Source organism: Schistocerca gregaria, chromosome 2 (assembly GCF_023897955.1).
Source record: "Schistocerca gregaria isolate iqSchGreg1 chromosome 2, iqSchGreg1.2, whole genome shotgun sequence".
Lineage (NCBI taxonomy): Eukaryota > Metazoa > Arthropoda > Insecta > Orthoptera > Acrididae > Schistocerca > Schistocerca gregaria.
Genome location: NC_064921.1, coordinates 1,013,743,074 through 1,013,762,547, shown reverse-complemented (window position 1 = coordinate 1,013,762,547; position 19,474 = coordinate 1,013,743,074).

Sequence of the window (19,474 nt, the reverse complement as noted above, 5' to 3'; positions counted from 1 at the left end):
GTTAGGTTTAGGTAGTTCTAAGTCCTAGGGGACTGATGACCTCGGAAGTTAAGTCCCATAAGGCTCAGAGCCATTTGAACCAGCTCTGTCTTCACGGTCATGAGGGAAAAAGGTCCTTTCCTGTTCAACCTGTTGTCATAACAGCAGAAGTGTTCTCATCGTTTGATTCAAAACCGATGTGTAAATGAGCAGAACAAAGAATGCTTTCAGTTTAATCATATTCACATCTTTCAGAGATGCAGCATTTGCACTTTCCACTATACTTGATCCAGACTGATATCACTGACAGTCGCAAAAAACGCTTTCTACTTATTGCTTTCTACTTATTCATTTATAAAACTGCATCTGCCTCCATTCATAGAATAAGAATTTTATTAAATTTAGGATCGTTTAAATTGACACGTTTCTGTAAACAACACATTTTCTACTGTACTGTTTATGAGAGGTACGTTGTTCACAAGGAGCGCCATAGGAAACCCCAACACATGTAACCAACAAACAAAGAGGGCGATAATGTAACCGACAGTAGAAAGTTTCTGTGTTTGCGATTTAAGGTGGGAAAAGGGGTGGTGAGGGGGGAGGAAGAGGGCGATGTATAGAAGCATTCCTCTGGAAATCATCTTAGCTTGCAGAGCGGGCTCGAAAATCCTCGTGCGGCTTGAGAGACAATACATTATGTATTAAGGGTTTAAAAACCTATTCATTCAACAACAAAATGGTTCAGATGGCTCTAAGCACTATTGGACTTAACATCTGAGGTCATTAGTCCCCTAGACTTAGAACTAATTAAACCTAACTAACCTAAGTACATCACACACATCCATCCCCGACGCAGAATTCGAACCTGCGACCGTAGCACCAGCGCGGTTCCGGACTGAAGGGCCTAGAACCGCTGGGCCACAGCGGCCGGCCTATTAATTCACACGGTGGTCATGTAGCATTGATTATGGCCCTCGGTTTATTGATACTGACACTGTTGAAGTGCATTCTTGCCTTGCTCAGTTACGTGGCACGACTAACTACTGAACTGGAAACGAGACTGGCACCTTCGAACAAGAGCTGCAGACTGGGTAACCTGTTCTGTTCCTGCCTCAGCAGTTCGTTAGCATATATGCCTGCACTGTTTCGAAATTTCGCGTCCCGGCCACTTTTGGAGGAAGCTGCCAACACGCAGAGCAGTAACACAGGGACGTGTATGGCATAAAAACCGCGGTGCCGCAGGAGCAGACAGCGGAGGACCTGCAGACGGCCAAAGTTCCCAAGTCGCCCCTTCCGAGACGGGCGCATCTCCCACCGCCGGCCGCTCGCCGGAGTTTACTCCAGGGACGTGCGGCGGGTGCGCAACGCGCCGGAAGTCAACACTCAGCAGGCTCCCCTCGCTCCTCCTGAGCGCACTACCACAGTGAAGCACACGCTTCTCCTTGGCGCTACCAGACTTATGGAATAAATATATATATATATATATATATATATATATATATATATATATATATATATATATATATGGTGTTTCAATTACAGTAGTTACAATTTTCAACAACAGATGGCGCTGCAAGTGATGTAAAAGATATAGAAGACAACGCAGTCTGTGGGTGCGCCATTCTGTACGTCGTCTTTCTGCTGTAAGCGTGTGCTGTTCACAACGTGCAACTGTGCTGTGGACAACATGGTTTATTCCTTAGAACAGAGGATTTTTCTGGTGTTGGAATTACACCACCTAGAACACAGTGTTGTTGCAACAAGACGAAGTTTTCAACGGAGGTTTAATGTAACCAAAGGACCGAAAAGCGATACAATAAAGGATCTGTTTGAAAAATTTCAACGGACTAGGAACGTGACGGATGAAAGTGCTGGAAAGGTAGGGCGACCGCGTACGGCAACCACAGAGGGCAACGTGCAGCTAGTGCAGCAGGTGATCTAACAGCGGCCTCGGGTTTCCGTTCGCCGTGTTGCAGCTGCGGTCCAAATGACGCCAACGTCCACGTATCGTCTCATGCGCCAGAGTTTACACCTCTATCCATACAAAATTCAAACGCGGCAACCCCTCAGCGCCGCTACCATTGCTGCAAGAGAGACATTCGCTAACGATATAGTGTACAGAATTGATGACGGCGATATGCATGTGGGCAGCATTTGGTTTACTGACGAAGCTTATTTTTACCTGGACGGCTTCGTCAATAAACAGAACTGGCGCATATGGGAAACCGAAAAGCCCCATGTTGCAGTCCCATCGTCCCTGCATCCTCAAAAAGTACTGGTCTCGGCCGCCATTTCTTCCAAAGGAATCATTGGCCCATTTTTCAGATCCGAAACGATTACTGCATCACGCTATCTGGACATTCTTCGTGAATTTGTGGCGGTACAAACTGCCTTAGACGACACTGCGAACACCTCGTGGTTTATGCAAGATGGTGCCCGGCCACATCGCACGGCCGACGTCTTTAATTTCCTCAATGAATATTTCGATGATCGTGTGATTGCTTTGGGCTATCCGAAACATACAGGAGGCGGCGTGGATGGCCTCCCTATTCGCCAGACATTAAGCCCTGTGACTTCTTTCTGTGGGGACACTTGAAAGACCAGGTGTACCGCCAGAATCCAGAAACAATTGAACAGCTGAAGCAGTACATCTCATCTGCAAGTGAAGCCATTCCGCCATACACGTTGTCAAAGGTTTCGGGTAATTTCATTCAGAGACTACGCCATATTATTGCTACGCATGGTGGATATGTGGAAAATATCGTACTATAGAGTTTCTCAGACCGCAGCGCCATCTGTTGTTGACAATTGTAACTACTGTAATTGAGGAAGTTTGTCTGCCCGAAAATCTAGTGTTGTCCCAAGCATATTGCAACCAACGGTGTATTTCTATCGCTGCTCGTTTAGTTTGTATTGCCGTTTCAAGTATACCGGTCATTTTTGAAACACCCTGTATATATATAAGGTGGATCATTGATAGTGACCGGGCCAAATATCTCACGAAATAAGCATCACACGAAAAAAACTACAAAGAACGAAACTCGTCTAGCTAGAAGGGGGAAACCAGTTAGAGCTATGGTTGGCCCGCTAGATGGCGCTGCCATAGTTCAAACGGAGATCAACTGCGTTTTTTTAAAAATAGGAATCCTCATTTTTATTAAGTACTCGTGTGATACGTAAAGAAATATGAATGTTTTAGTTGGACCACTTTTTTCGCTTTGTGATGGATAGCGCTGTAATAGTCACAAACGTATAAGTACATTGTGTCACGTAACATTCCGCCAGTGTTAAAATGGACCGTTCACAAATTGCGGAAAAGGTAGATATCGTGTTGATGTATAGCTATTGTGATCAAAAAGCCAAACGGGCGTGTGTTATATATGCTGCTCGGTATCCTGGACGACATCATACAAGTGTCCAGACCGTTCGCCGGATAGTTACGTTATTTAAGGAAACAGGAAGCGTTCAGCCACATGTGAAACGTCAACCACGAAATGCAACAAATGATGATGCCCAAGTAGGTGTTTTAGCTCCTGTCGCGGCTAATCTGCACATCAGTAGCAGACAAACTGCGCAAGAATCAGGTATATCAAAAACGTCGGTGTTGAGAGTGCTACATCAACATCGATTGCACCCGTACCATATTTCTACGCACCAAGAATTGCATGGCGACGACTTTGAAGGTCGTGTACAGTTGTGACACTGGGCACAAGAGAAATTATGGGACGATGACAGTTTTTTTGCACTCGTTCTATTTAACGACGGAGCGTCATTCACCAACAGCGGTAAAGTACACCGGCATAATATGCACTACTGAGCAACGGAAAATCCACGATGCCTGCGACAAGTGGAACATCAGCGACCTTGGCGCGTTAATGTATGGTGCGACATTATGGGACGAAGGACAATTGGCCCCCATTTTATCGATGGCAATCTAAATGGTGCAATGTATGCTGATTTCCTACATAATGTTCTACCGATGTTACTACAAGATGTTTCACTGCATGACAGAATGGCGATGTACTTCCAACATGATGGATGTCCGGCACATAGCTCGCGTGCTGTTGAAGCGGTACTGAATAGCATATTTCATGTCAGGTGGATTGCTCGTTGAAGCACCATACCATGGCACGCATGTTCACCGGATCTGGCGTCCCTCGATTTCTTTCTGTGGGGAAAGTTGAAGTATACTTGCTATCGTGATCCACCGACAACGCCTGACCTCATGCGTCAGCACATTGCCGATGCATGTGCCAACATTACGGAAGGCGAACTACTCGCTGTTGAGAGGAATGTCATTACATTTTTTGCCAAATGCATTGAGGTTGACGGACATCATTTTGAGCATTTATTGCATTAATGTGGTACTTACAGGTAATCACGCTGTAACAGCATGCGTTCTCAGAAATGATAGATTCACAAAGGTACATGTATCACAGTGGAACAACCGGAATTAAAATGTTCAAACGTACCTAATTTCTGTATTTTAATTTACGAAACATACCAATTACCAACTGTTCGTCTAAAATTGTGATCCATATGTTTCTGACTATTACGGAGCCATCTGTCACAAAGCGAAAAAAGTGCTCCTGCTAAAACCTTAATATTTCTTTACGTACTACACGAATATGTAATGAAAACGGTTGTTCCTATTTTTAAAAAACGCAGTGGATATCTGTTTGACCAGTGGCAGCGCCATCTAGAGGGCCAACCATAGCGCCATCTGGTTTCCCCCTTCAAGCTAGATAAGTTTCGTTCTTTGTAATTTTTCGTGTGACGCTTACTTCGTGAGATATTTGGCCCGGTCACGATCAATGGACCGCCCTGTATATAATGTTGTTAATGTTCAAAACACCCGAAGCTATGTAGACGTAATTCATATAATTTAACTTACACTGAAGCGCCGAAGAAACTGGTATAGATACCCATATTCAAACCCAGAGATATGTATAACAGGCACAAATGGCCCTGCGGTCAGCAACGCCTATATAAGACAACAAGCATCTCTCGCACTTATTAGATCCGTTACTGCTACTGCAGTGGCAGATTATCAGGATTTAAGTGAGTTTCAACGTAGTGTTACACGTGGCGCACGAGCGATGGGATAAAGACAGCGATGACAGAAGTGCAACCCTTGCGCAAATTACTGCCGATTTCAGTGCTGTGCCATCGAAAAGTGTCAGCGCGAAAACCATTCAACGAAACATCATCGGTATGGGCTTTTGGAGCCGAAGGCCCACTCGTATATCCTTGATGACTGTACAACATAAGGTTTTACGCCTCGCCTGGGCTCAGCAACACCGACATTGGACTGTTAATGACTGGAAACATGTTGCCTGCTCGGACGAGTCTCGTTTCAAATTATACTGAGCCGATGGACGTGTACAGGTATGAAGGCAAGCATGTCAGAGGGGGACTGTTCAAACTGGTGGAGGCTCTGTGATAGTGTGGATTGAGCGGTTGGAGTGATATGGGACCCATGAAAAGTATAAATACGAGTCTGACAGGTGACACTTACGTAAGCATTCTCTCCGATTACCTGCGTCCATTCATGTCCATTGTGCTTTCGGAAGGACTTGGGCAATTCCAGTAGGACAATGTGACTCCCCACACGCCCAGAAATGCTACATAGGGCTCCAGGAACACTCTTCTGAGTTTAAGCGTTTCCGACGGTCACTGAACTATCCACACATGAACGTTACTGAGTATATCTGGGATGCCTTGCAGCGTGCTGTCCAGAAGAGACGTCCACATCCTCATATTCTTATGGATTTATGGAAAGCCGCGCACGATTCATGGTGTCAGTTCCCTCCTGCACAACTTCAGACATCGGCCGAGTCCATACCACGTCGTGTTGCTGCAGTTCTGTGTGCTCGCGAGGGTCCTACACCATATTAGGTAGGTGTACCAGTTTCGTTGGCTCTTCAGAGTAAGACCCATGGGGTCGAAAATGTCGGAAAATACCCCAAAAGTGGACGACAAATGTCGAACATGTGACGTCACCCGGTGACATACCTCGCCGAACGTGCAGCGGTTAGCAGCTAGGCATGTCGATCCAAAACGTGCCGCCCGGGTGCAGGGCTACACATTGCTGCACAGCAATGCAAATATCGAACACTTTTTAAACTGTGACCTGTTATAACATAATTTATAAAATTACGGTCCTCGCTGTAACTAATCAAAAACTGTACTCAGTGCTTGAATCTTTCCTTTTCTTTCATCTGCTTTTGTTTACAAAGATTTTTAGTAAATAAAACGTAGAGTATTTACTGGTAACGAAAACGTTCGTAAGCATTTACTCATTTAATTGTAACGCAATATGGTAGGATTTATGTACTGTTGTTTGCAATAAACCAGTGGATACCGCGACACCGGTAAATAAAATAAGAAACCTTACCTCAATGTAAAAACATAACTGTCTAGTGCGATGTAAACAGTACTCTCTCTTCAGAAATGAGCGGATACAGTCAGGCTCAGTGAGACAACGTGAGCAGTGGTCAAGATCCGATGTCTGGCCACGATGCTCCACCCCCGTGTGTCACTGTGCTAGTTCCTTGCATGGACCCGGTACTACGCGGGTTTTTCGTGTTTTTTAGTATTCTTTTATATTTTTAATTTATTGTTTATTTTGTTTTTATTTTTATGAAAAGAAAACTTGATTGACATAAATTTCACAGGGGACAAAAAAAGAACAAAATGTTTCTTTCGGAAGAACGCAATGATAGAATGCTCCAGAAGAAAAAACAAAGGCTGTCTATTTCCTTGGCAATTAAAGACAAGGAGCAACATACTAGCAAATGAAGCACGATAACGTGGAAGCCTCTGCACTTCCAATGAGCGTTCGTCATACACTACTGGCCATTAAAATTGCTACTCCAAGAAGAAATGCAAATGATAACGGGTATTCATTGGACAAATATATTATACTAGAACTGACATGTGCTTACATTTTCTCGGAATATCCGTGCATAGATCCTGAGAAATCAGTACCCACAACAACCACCTCTGGCCGTAATAACGGCCGTGATACGCCTGGGCATTGAGTCAAACACATCTTGGATGGCGTGTACACGTACAGCTGCCCATGCAGCTTAACCACGATGTCACAGTTCATCAAGAGTAGTGACTGGCATATTGTGAAGAGCCAGTTGCTCGGCCACCATTGACCAGACGTTATCAGTTGGCGAGAGATCTGGAGAATGTGCTGGCCAGGGCAGCAGTCGAACATTTTCTGTATCCAGAAAAGCCTGTACAGGACCTGCAACATGTGGTCGTGCATTATCCTGTTGAAATGTAGGGTTTTTGTAGGGATCGAATGAAGGGTACAGCCACGGGTCGTAACACATCTGAAATGTAACGTCCACTGTTCAAAGTGCCGTCAATGCGAACAAGAGGTGACCGAGACGTGTAACCAATGGCACCACCTACCATCACGCCGGGTGATACGCTAGTATGGCGATGACGAACATACGCTTCCAATTTGCATTCACCGCGATGTCGCCAAACACGGATGCGACCATCATGATGCTGTAAACAGAACCTGGATTCATCAGAAAAAATGACGTTTTGCTATTCCTGCACCCAGGTTCGTCGTTGAGTACACCATAGCAGGCGCTCCTGTCTGTGATGCACCGTCAAGAGTAACCGCAGCCATGGTCTCCGAGCTGATGGTCCATGCTGCTGCAAATGTGGTTGTTGTCTTGCAAACGTCCCCATCTGTTGACTCAGGGATCGAGACGTGGATGAACGATCCGTTACAGCGATGCGGATAAGATGCCTGTCATCTCAACTGCTAGCGATACGAGGCCGTTGGGATCCAGCACGGCTTTTCGTACTACCCTCCTGAACCCAGCGATTCCATATTCTGCTAACAGTAATTGGATCTCGACCAACGCGAGCAGCAATGTTGCGATACGATAAATCACAATGACGATAGGCTACAATCCGACCTTTATCAAAGTCGGAAACGTGATGGTACGCATTTCTCCTCCTTAAACGAGGCATCACAACAAAGTTTCAGCAGGCAACGCCGGTAAACTGCTGTTTGCGTATGAGAAATCGGTTGGAAACTTTCCTCATGTCAGCACGTTGTAGATGTCGCTACTGGCGCCAACCCTGTGTGAATGATCTGAAAAGCTCTTCTTTCTGTCGGTTAAATTTTGCGTCTGTAGCACGTCATCTTCGTTGTGTAGCAATTTCAATGGCCAGTAGTGTATTTTGGCGAAAAGTGCAGAGTTCGGAATCGTTGTCACACCCAACTATATAGTGGACGTAGTGTGCGAATAGCAATTGTAACGAATTAATCTTCGTCCGAGGGAAGATTGAGAGTCGCTATTACTTCATACCGAAGTCAAAAAATTTGACATTTCCTAAAGAGATTACCGGACAGTTGCATCAGTTTTCCGGCCATCATCGCGGTGAGCGTAAATAATTGAGCAATAAATAATATATGATCAAAAGTATCAGAACACCCCCAAAACATACGTTTTCCATATTATGTGTATTTTGCTGCCACGTACTACCAGAAAATCCATATCAGGGACCTCAGTAGTCATTAGACATCGTGAGAGAGCAGAATGAGGAGCTCCGCGAACTCACGGACTTCCAACGTGGTCAGGTGATTGGGTGTCACTTGTGTCATACGTCTGTACGCGAGATTTCCACACTCCTAAACATCCCTAATGTAATACCCCAATTATAGAACCCATAATGAACAGCCTTTTGTTGCAAAAAGAAATAGAAAAATCAGTTAACCTGACAGTTATGACAGCTACTGACAACAAAATTTACACTCTTGACAGTTTTATCAACAAGAATGTCATGTAAATACTAACGCTTATCATAAAGAAAGGACTGAATGAAAGAATACCATATGATAGGAAAAAGAAACTTTAAAGAAAGAATTCAAAAAAATTATTATTTACGAAGATTAAAGCCCAGACCATAAATTGACCAAAGATAACATTTACCCTAGTAGGGAGTTGTAGCCTCATCGAGCTTTAAGTTCTTGTGATTACAATGTAACTTGGCAGTGGAGATGTTAACTTCACTTCTGTGTTGTACTCTTGAAATAGTAGTAAGCATGTTGTACACTACTATATTGTTTTAAAAGCGGTCTGAAGTTCAAAAGTTTTACGGTTGGAAGTATTAGTCATAAGTCGGACTGAAGTATAATCATCTTTAGCATTTAGACAGATAACGGAATAGTTGTTATATGTGACAGAAAAATAACTCGTGTGATTGCTGATTTATGATGGGACTTAATACTCACGAACATCAAAGGACACAGACAGAGACTGATCGCCGACATAAACTCAATTATTAGACTTGAGTGGACAACAGATAAAAGCAATAACGAAGAACTTACAATTTCGTCATGTTGTCAGAAGCTATCATCAAAGCCAGAACTGCTGATTCTAACAGACGCAATTCCCTGAATGAAAAATCGGCGTGTGTGCTCCGTGTAGGGACAAATAATTACGATGAACGATAAACTTTAATTCAAGTTAATTCTTCGTGTCGCATACATCATTTAATGTACATTTAAAGTTTGTTTGTGGAATTAAGTGATTCTTCGGATAACTAAAAGTGGAAAGTGATTTAGCGAGAATTTAACGGTAAACAGCAATAAGTTTATACCGAAATACGACGCATTCGGAACATTGCTCAAGGGTACGTTATCTCTGGAATTACGTCGTGTAGTTATTGAATACGTGACGTAGTGACGCCTAGACGATGGAATAATAATTAACAACTCAATATCCTCTCAAAAATCATGAGACGTCGGCTTGGGTGATGGATTGATGATTCAAGACATTATATTTTCAACGTTTGAATACCCATTCTGAAACCAGGCGCAAGAACTACAGTTAGCAAGTTCGCGTGAACTGAAAAGTCTGTCGCGAACACCCAAAGGACGTTTGGATATCATTGCTGATCAAGGGAGTCACCGCGTTATCGAGTGGTGTAGTCGCTATATTTGTAAGTGGAGAAGATCGCTAGACACCGAACACCATAGCTTTAATTAAAAGCAAGGACGGAGCACACTCTCCGGCGCGCTGCTCCATCGAGACGTTGATATCAGCTTTGAGAGACAGTATCTGAAAAATAACCAAACCGTGCGAGAAGTTTGTTTTTGTAATAGTTACAGACTGGCGTTCTCGTGATCGACGGAAGCTATTCCATCTCGACTGGGACAAGCACACCATCGAGCCGAGACAAAACGAGAGGTCACACTAGGCCCACTGTTTCCGATGTGATAATGAAGTGACGACGTGATGGAACACGTACAGCACAAAAGCGTACCAGCCGACTTCTTTTTTTTTTTTGATTGACAGAGACCGCCGACAGTTGAAGAGGGTCGTAATGTGTAATAGTCAGACATCCATCCGGACCATCACACGGTAACTCTTAAACTGCATCAAGATCCACTGCCAGAACTATGAAAGTTAAGTGGGAGGTGAGAAAATTAGGATTTGATGGTTGTGCGACTGCTCATAAGCTACACATCCCCCCGGTAAATTCCAAACGACGCCTTGTTTGGTGTAGGGAGCGTAAACATTGGACTACTGAACAGTGGAAAAACGTTGTGTGGAGTGACGAACCACAGCACACAATGTGGCGATCCGATGGTGGGGTGTGGATATGGCGAATGCCCGGTGAACTTCATCTGCCAGCGTGTGTAGAGCCAAAAGTAAAATTGGGAGGCGGTGGTGTTACGGTGTGGTCGTGTTTTTCATGGAGTGGGATTGCACTCCTCGTTGTTCTGATTCGCAACTATTACAGCCCAGGCCTACAAAGGTGTGTTAAACACCTTCTTGCATTCCACTGTTCAGGAGCAATTCAGGGATGGCGACTGCATCTTTCAACACGATCGAGCACCTGTTCACAATGAACGTCGTGTGGCGGAGTGGCTACACGACAGTAACATCCCCGTAACTGACTGGCCTGGACAGAGTCCTGATCTGAATCCTATACAACACGACTGGGGTGATTTGCAACGCCGACTTCGTGCCAAGCCTCACCGACAGACATCGACACCTCTCCTCAGTACAGCACTGCGTGAAGAATGGGATGCCATTCCCCAAGAAACCTTACAGCACTTGATTGAACGTGTGCCTGCGAGAGTGGAAGCTGTCATCAAGGCTAAGGTTGGGCCAACACCACACTGAATTCCAGCATTACCGATGGAGGGCGCCACGAACTTGTAACTCATTTTCAGCCATGCGTCCGGATACTTTTGATCACATAGAGTAGTACAGTTTGCTGAAAATGTAAGGATCTTTAAATGCCTGGCTGTCAGGATAGAGCGGATTAGGTTGTGGGAATGGTCCAAAATAAGTTCCTGTGAGTTGCATTCAACATAAAACTTCACTTATCAACACACAATATTACAACTAGGTTGAAAAACACTCAAAAATTTAATTAACCTCCCTCGATTAACTTTAGATCGGCTGAATTCTACATTCAAAATCTTCTAGAAAGAAGAGTTTCAATTTTGAATGGCAGAAGGCAGTATCTTAAAACATTTCATATAAAATAAAGAATAACAATCTCATGACTTAAGGGCAAAACAAGGGCATTAATTTAAGGGATATTGATACTCAGCTGAAAGCCACACATCAAACAAATAACTAAAATCCAAACAGGGAAATTACTACATAACACACAAGGAACGGCGCTCAGAAGTTTCCAAGGGTCGGCCTGGGATTGTAACACTAACGCCCGTTTAGGTGAGGCAGGCAGCCTGTCCAACGACTTCTTAATCTGCAGGCAACCCAACCGACAGACCAATCAACCAAATCAGTTCCACTCCACGCAACCAGCAACACGACCACAAGATTTCAATACACGACACACAGAATATTGGCTCCCACAACGACCAACAACACCTCAGCTGTCGAACTACACACCGCACTAGACAGCAACAAGACAATGAGGAAAATACACTATATAAAATTACGTCAACGACCAGGGAAGGTTACCGGAAATTAAGTTAAATTTCACATGAAGATGGCTTGAATCTTAGCCGACTTAAATACACACACGTTGTTGCTCGCGGGAATGTCCCAAAAACAACAACCAGGTTCAAACGAAGAAATGTAAAAGGTTGAGGCTCGATAGTAAGTTAAATGAGGACTCAACTTTCATGTCCAAGATCGGTGGGCGACGAACGTCGTAGCACTTGCAAGCAGCACCTCACACTCATACCGTGCGTTCACTCCAGAGATGGTACGACAGTGTGCTTATCGATACGCACTGCTGCTGCCACTCATGGGCAAGTAAGGCAGGAATTTAGTGACGCCGGTAAATGGAATTCGAAAGCGAGGCGGAACTACCGTGATAGAAGATGACAAGCAATTAATGGGATGAACACCAGCCATGCGCGTTTCAGATCTAAGATCCGCACTTTGTGCCTAAGGCAAGAAACGGCGTTCATGTTCACGAATTGCCCCTTGAATTCGATTCGTCGCCTCGCGCCAATTGAGAGCAACCGTTTTCATCGGTCAGCGATCCACGGTAATTTCCAACGATTTTTTGCCAGCAACATTCGTTGCCCACAGAATGACAGTGTGTTGAAAACCCTGCAATATGTTACAGTTCTGTTCATTAACGCGGACCCCAGAGAGAAAACAAGAGGAACCCAATATGTCTTAGAGCAAGGAAATGACATCGATATGACACAGCATTATCATAACCTCATCCGCGTACGCTAATACCCAAAAGTTCTTTCCTAGCATCTGCCAGCCACATAAGTGGTAGGCAATAAGGCAAACCAAAGTTTCTAATGACAAGACAGAAATGGTGAGGGGTTTTCCCTGCGGTAAGCCCCATCGGATGCTCATCTGGGGAGTAAATTGTCCACTCACTACAACATATGCGTAAATATAAGTTAAAACCCTGGATATTAACTGACACGCAGTAAGACTGAGACCGGTCGCCTTGAGCGCCTGTATCAAGAAAACGTGATTGACACTGACCAATGTCTTATTAAAATCAATGAAATGCAAGCCTTCAGAGACAGAAGGCGCTGCAGCCAACGCGACAACGCCCCGGCATTCGACTGCAGAAGTAAGGATCGTGCACCAATGCACGCAGCTATGGTGAAGAGTCAGAATTTTCTCTAGCAATAACGACAAACGGCTATCAACCGCCCGCGTGACAGTTTTGTAATCGAAATTAGTGTGATCGGGACGAATTTATTAATGTCTGGATGTCTGGGTGTCTTCGAAATTAGTACAGTTTTACCAACTTTGAAGGGGTCGAGAATCAATCCCAGCCTCCGGCTCACGTCATTTGCAAGTGCCGTGATGGTATCACATATAAGAGGCCAAATGTCGTATCAGTAGTACGGATATCGTAAAGGTCGAGAAATTAAGTACAGATCATTCTGGAAATGTTACGTCGGAATGTCAGTAAGTGCTCTTTTCAACAAGTCCGAAACCACATAAGGTGATTTAAGGAGGTCAGTTCATCCTGTAGGAAAGAGCACTATTTTGATCGCACCCTAAGTCGTTCCGTTTGTTTTTAACTGATGAAGCTTCGCCTTAACATGGCGCACATCCTAATCTGTAAGGGAGCGTGTCTGGCCCCGTCATAAACTTGCCGCAAGACGGAATAATATTGTACCTGATTTCGACAGCGCCGTAACGCATTAACGCTTTGTCGAGCAAAGGTTTGACCTGCCCTGACCACCATTCCATAGGAGAAGGAGAACGGTCCTGTGAACGCAGGCTACCGTATCAAACCTCTCGACCGATACTTCCGAGAGACGTGTCCTTTAAGAGGGATGTCTTCAACAGCCAACGGAGCCGGTCGGAGTGGCCGAGTGGTTCTAGGCGCTACAGTCTGGAATCGCGGGACCACTACGGTCGCAGGTTCGAATCCTGCCTCGGGCATCGATGTATGTGATGTCCTTAGGTTAGTTAGGTTTAAGTATTTCTAAGTTCTACGGGACTGATGACCTTAGAAGTTAAGTCCCATAGTGCTCATGCCATTTGAACAACCAAGGGAGGTGGTACAGTTTTACTGGTTGCGGCACATAATTGAAAGTTACAGCTACGGCACAGTAATAAATGAAACAAGTGGGTGTCACTTCTGTCACTAACATCCGTCCACATGAAGAATCAGAAAGATAAAAGCGATCGAGTCTGCTGCCGGAAGTAGCTGTAAACCGCGTATACACGACGGAAGTCGGATAGTGACGGAACCACACATCGCGTATTTGCGAAGAGCGCACCAACTCGTCACATTCCTTACTGAAATTAAAATTATAGGTCTGACCCACAGGACGCAAAACACAATTAAAATCTCCGCCTTAAGAAATTTTTGAGAATTCTTACCAAAAAGTAAACTATATGCTCTTCATAAAAACGCTCGCGATCTCTGGAATGATCAGATCCAGAAGGAGCATAAAGAAGAATTAAGGTAAGGTCACAAAAAGTGAAACCCTTCCCTCGGCCGTTGTTAAGAACTTTGAAATCAGTTGGTGATATTCCGTCTCTGTAAAATAACGCAGTACCAGCAGATATTGTAGGAGCCACATTAAAGAAAGTAGAAAAGCTGAGAACAGAGAAATGGACAGATAACACTTCTTGCAAAAATATTACGTCTGCACTTGAATTACAAATAAATCGTCGCAGTGCAGCGAGTCGAAGCTCGGAACGAATTCTGCTCGGATTCAAGGTGAGGAAGGTACAGGGTGTGCATCTACCGGGTCGTCAAAAAGTCAGTATAAATTAGAAAACGGAATAAATCACGGAATAATGTAGATAGAGAGGTACAAATTGACACACATGGGGTTTTATTAGAACGAAAAAAATACAAAATTTCCAAAAATGGCCGACAGATGGCGCTTCATCTGATCAGAATAGTAATAATTAGCATAACAAAGTAAGACAAAGCAAAGATTATGATCTTTACAAAGAAATACTCAATATGTCCACCATCATTCTTCAACAATAGCGGCAGTCGAGGAATAATGTTGTGAACAGCACTGTAAAGCATAACCGGAGTTATGGTGATGCATTGGCGTCAGATGTTGTCTTTCAGCATCCGTAGATATGTCGGTCGATCACGATAGACTTGCGATTTCAGGTAATCCCAAAGCCAATAATCGCACGGACTGAGATCTGGAGACCTGGGAGGCCAAGCATGACGAAAGTGGCGGCTGAGCACACGATAATCACCAAACGACGCGCGCAAAAGATCTTTCACGCGTCTAGCAATATCGGGTGGAGCGCCAGCCTGCAAAACATCCTACGTTCCAGCTGGTGTTTATCAGCCAGGCTGGGGCTGATGTGATATCGGCGTACCTCTCACCGGTCACGGTAGCAGTTACAAAACCAGAATCACGCATTTCCTTGAAGAAAAAAGGCCCGATAACGGTAGACGTGGTAAATCCAACCCATACCGTGTCTTTCTTGTCGTGAAATTGACTTTCCACAACAGTTCTAGGATTTTCGGTAGCCCAAATTCTGCAGTTGTGGACGTTGACAGAGCCTCAGAGCGTGAAATGAGCTTCGTCGGTCCACAACACGTTACTCAAGCAATCGGTATCTTCCGCAATCTTTTGAAACTCCCACACTGCAAATGCCCTCCGCTTCACTAAATCGCCAGGTAACAGTTTATGATGGCGATGGATTTTGTACGAATTGCATTTGAGGGTACGCCTAAGTGCCAACCAAACAGTAGTGTATGGAATGGCGGTGCGACGTTCGACTGCACGAACGCTGACTTCCCCGTGCATTGACTGACCCGCTACAGTATCCATTTCTTCCTGAACTGTCTCAGCAGCATTACGCCTTGTGCTCGCTCGGCCACTACGGGGTCTATCGTCTAAACAACCCGTGGCTTCGAATTTCGAAATCATTCTCGCCACAGCTGCATTTGTCACGGACCTTTACCCGTTCGAATCCCCTTCGTATGGCGATAGGATCGTAACGTTGAACTAGCACATTCCCCATTCTCATAATACAGCTTCACTAAAAGCGCATTTTCAGGTAACGTCAACATGCTGCGACTGCTGGTGCATCTGATTCTCTCTGACATTACAGATCCTTTTATACATAATTGTCATGCGCAGTGACTGGCTTTTTGCTGTCCAGCGCCATCTGTCAGATAGTTTGTGAACATTGAAACTTCCTGGCAGATTAAATCTTGGTGCCCGACCGAGACTCGAACTCGGGACCTCTGCCTTTCACGGGCAAGTGGACTACCATCTGAGCTACCGAAGCACTATTCACGCCCGGTACTCACAGTTTTACTTCTGCCAGTATCTCGTCTCGTACCTTCCAAACTTTACAGAAGCTCTCCTGCGAACCTTGTAGAAAACATCCCCCAGGCTGTGGCTAAGCCATGTCTCCGCAATATCCTATCTTTCAGGAGTGCTAGTTCTGCTAGGTTCACAGGAGAGTTTCTGTAAAGTTTGGAAGGTTGGAGACGAGATACTGGCAGACGTAAAGCAGTGAGACCGGGCGTGAGTCGTGCTTCGGTAGCTCAGATGGTAGAGCACATGCCCGCGAAAGGCAAAGGTCCCGAGTTCGAGTCTCGGTCTGGCACACAGTTTTAATCTGCCAGGAAGTTTCATATCAGCGCACACTCCGCTGCAGAGTGAAAATCTCATTCTGGAAACGTCCCCCAGGCTGTGGCTAAGCCATGTCTCCGCAGTATCCTTTCTTTCAGGAGTGCTAGTTCTGCAAGTTTCGCAGGAGAGCTTCTGTAAAGTTTGGAAGGTAGGAGACGAGATACTGGCAGAAGTAAAGCACTGAGTATCGGGCATGAGTCGTGCTTCGGTAGCTCAGATGGTAGAGCACTTGCCCGCGAAAGGCAAAGGTCCCGAGTTCGAGTAGCGGTCGGGCACACAGTTTTAATCTGCCAGGAAGTTCCATATCAGAGCACACTCCGCTGCAGAGTGAAAATCTCATATTGTGAACATTGTTTTTTTTTTTGTTCTAATAAAATCCCATGTCATTCCAAGCATGTGTGTCAATTTTTACTTCTCTATCTACATTATTCCGTGGTTTATTAAGTTTTCTAATTTACACTGACTTTTTGATCACCCGGTATTTATTACCAAAACTATGCAGTTGATTACGTGCAGGTGACCTTTCAAGTCGTGGATCATAGACCATGACAGAGTCAACGGTTGAATTCGAATGTAAACAGATGGATCCTTCTCTTACACCCTCTTTATGTTTTTTCTATTTCCGCGATGCCACGCGCTCATTTTGAAAACGCTATTTGTTGCGGCTGGGCAGGAAGGCGACTGCCGCTTAGGGCAACATCGGGAGCATAGTCCCCCTTATAAAATTCCTCCATGATCCCCTATTAAGTGCAAACATTGGTGCCTCTTCTGATGTTAAACCTATTACTTCCAAATCATTCTTAAAGGAATCCATGTACTTTCTCCTTGGTCTGTCCCGACTCCTCTTACCCTCTACTGCTGAACCCATGGGTCTTTTGGGTAACCTTGCTTCTCCAATGCGTGTAACATGACCCCACCATCTAAGCCTGTTCAGCCTGACTGCTACATCTATAGAGTTCATTCCCAGATTTTCTTTGATTTCCTCATTGTGGACACCCTCCTACCATTGTTCCCATCTACTAGTACCTGCAATCATCCTAGCTACTTTCATATCCGTAACCTCAACCTTGTTGATAAGGTAACCTGAATCCACCCAGCTTTCGCTCCCATACAACAAAGTGGGTCGAAAGATTGAACGGTGCGCAGATACAGGGTGTTTCAAAAATGACCGGTATATTTGAAACGGCAATAAAAACTAAACGAGCACCGATAGAAATATACCGTTTGTTGCAATATGCTTGGGACAACAGTACATTTTCAAGCGGACAAACTTTCGAAATTACAGTAGTTACAATTTTCAACAACAGATGGCGCTGCAAGTGATGTGAAAGATGTAGAAGACAACGCAGTCTGTGGGTGCGCCATTCTGTACGTCATCTTTCTGCTGTAAGCGTGTGCTGTTCACAACGTGCAACTGTGCTGTGGACAACATGGTTTATTCCTTAGAACAGAGGATTTTTCTGGTGTTGGAATTCCACCGCCTAGAACACAGTGTTGTTGCAACAAGACGAAGTTTTCAACGGAGGTTTAATGTAACCAAAAAACCGAAAAGCGATACAATAAAGGATCTATTTGAAAAATTTCAACGGACTGGGAACGTGACGGATGAACGTGCTGGAAAGGTAGGGCGCCCGCTTACGGCAACCACAGAGGGCAACGCGCAGCTAGTGCAGCAGGTGATCCAACAGCGGCCTCGCGTTTCCGTTCGCCGTGTTGCATCTGCGGTCCAAATGACGCCAACGTCCACGTATCATCTCATGCGCCAGAGTTTACACCTCTACCCATACAAAATTCAAACGCGGCAACCCCTCAGCGCCGCTACCATTGCTGCACAAGAGACATTTGCTAACGATTCAGTGCACAAGATTGAAGATGGCGATATGCATGTGGGCAGCATTTGGTTTACTGACGAAGCTTATTTTTACCTGGACGGCTTCGTCTATATACAGAACTGGCGCATATGGGGAACTGAAAAGCCCCATGTTGCAGTCCCATCGTCCCTGCATCCTCAAAAAGTATTGGTCTGGGCCGCCATTTCTTCCAAAGGAATCATTGGCTCATTTTTCAGATCCGAAACGATTACTGCATCACGCTATCTGGACATTCTTCGTGAATTTGTGGCGGTACAAACTGCCTTAAACGACACTGCGAACACCTCGTGGTTTATGCAAGATGGTGCCCGGCCACATCGCACGGCCGACGTCTTTAATTTCCTGAATGAATATTTCGATGATCGTGAGATTGCTTTGGGCTATCCGAAACATATAGGAGGCGGCGTGGATTGGCCTCCCTATTCGCCAGACATGAAGCCCTGTGACTTCTTTCTGTGGGGACACTTGAAAGACCAGGTGTACCGCCAGAATCCAGAAACAATTGAACAGCTGAAGCAGTACATCTCATCTGCATGTGAAGCCATTCCGCCAGACACGTTGTCAAAGGTTTCGGGTAATTTCATTCAGAGACTACGCCATATTATTGCTACGCATGGTGGATATATGGAAAATATCGTACTGTAGAGTTTACCAGACCGCAGCGCCATCTGTTGTTGACAATTGTAACTACTGTAATTTTGAAAGTTTGTCTGCCTGAAAATGTACTGTTGTCCCAAGCATATTGCAACAAACGGTGTATTTCTAACGCTGCTCGTTTAGTTTGTATTGCCGTTTCAAATATACCGGTCATTTTTGAAACACCCTGTAACTTAGTCTGGGTACTGACTTCCTTCTTGCAGAAGAGAGTAGATCGTAGCTGAGCGCTCACTGCATTAGCTTTGCTACACCTCGCTTCCAGTTCATTCACTATGTTGCCATCCTGTGAGAATATGCACCCTAAGTACTTGAAACCGTCCACCTGTACTAACTTTGTTCCTCCTATTTGGCACTCAATCCATTTATATCTCTTTCCCACTGG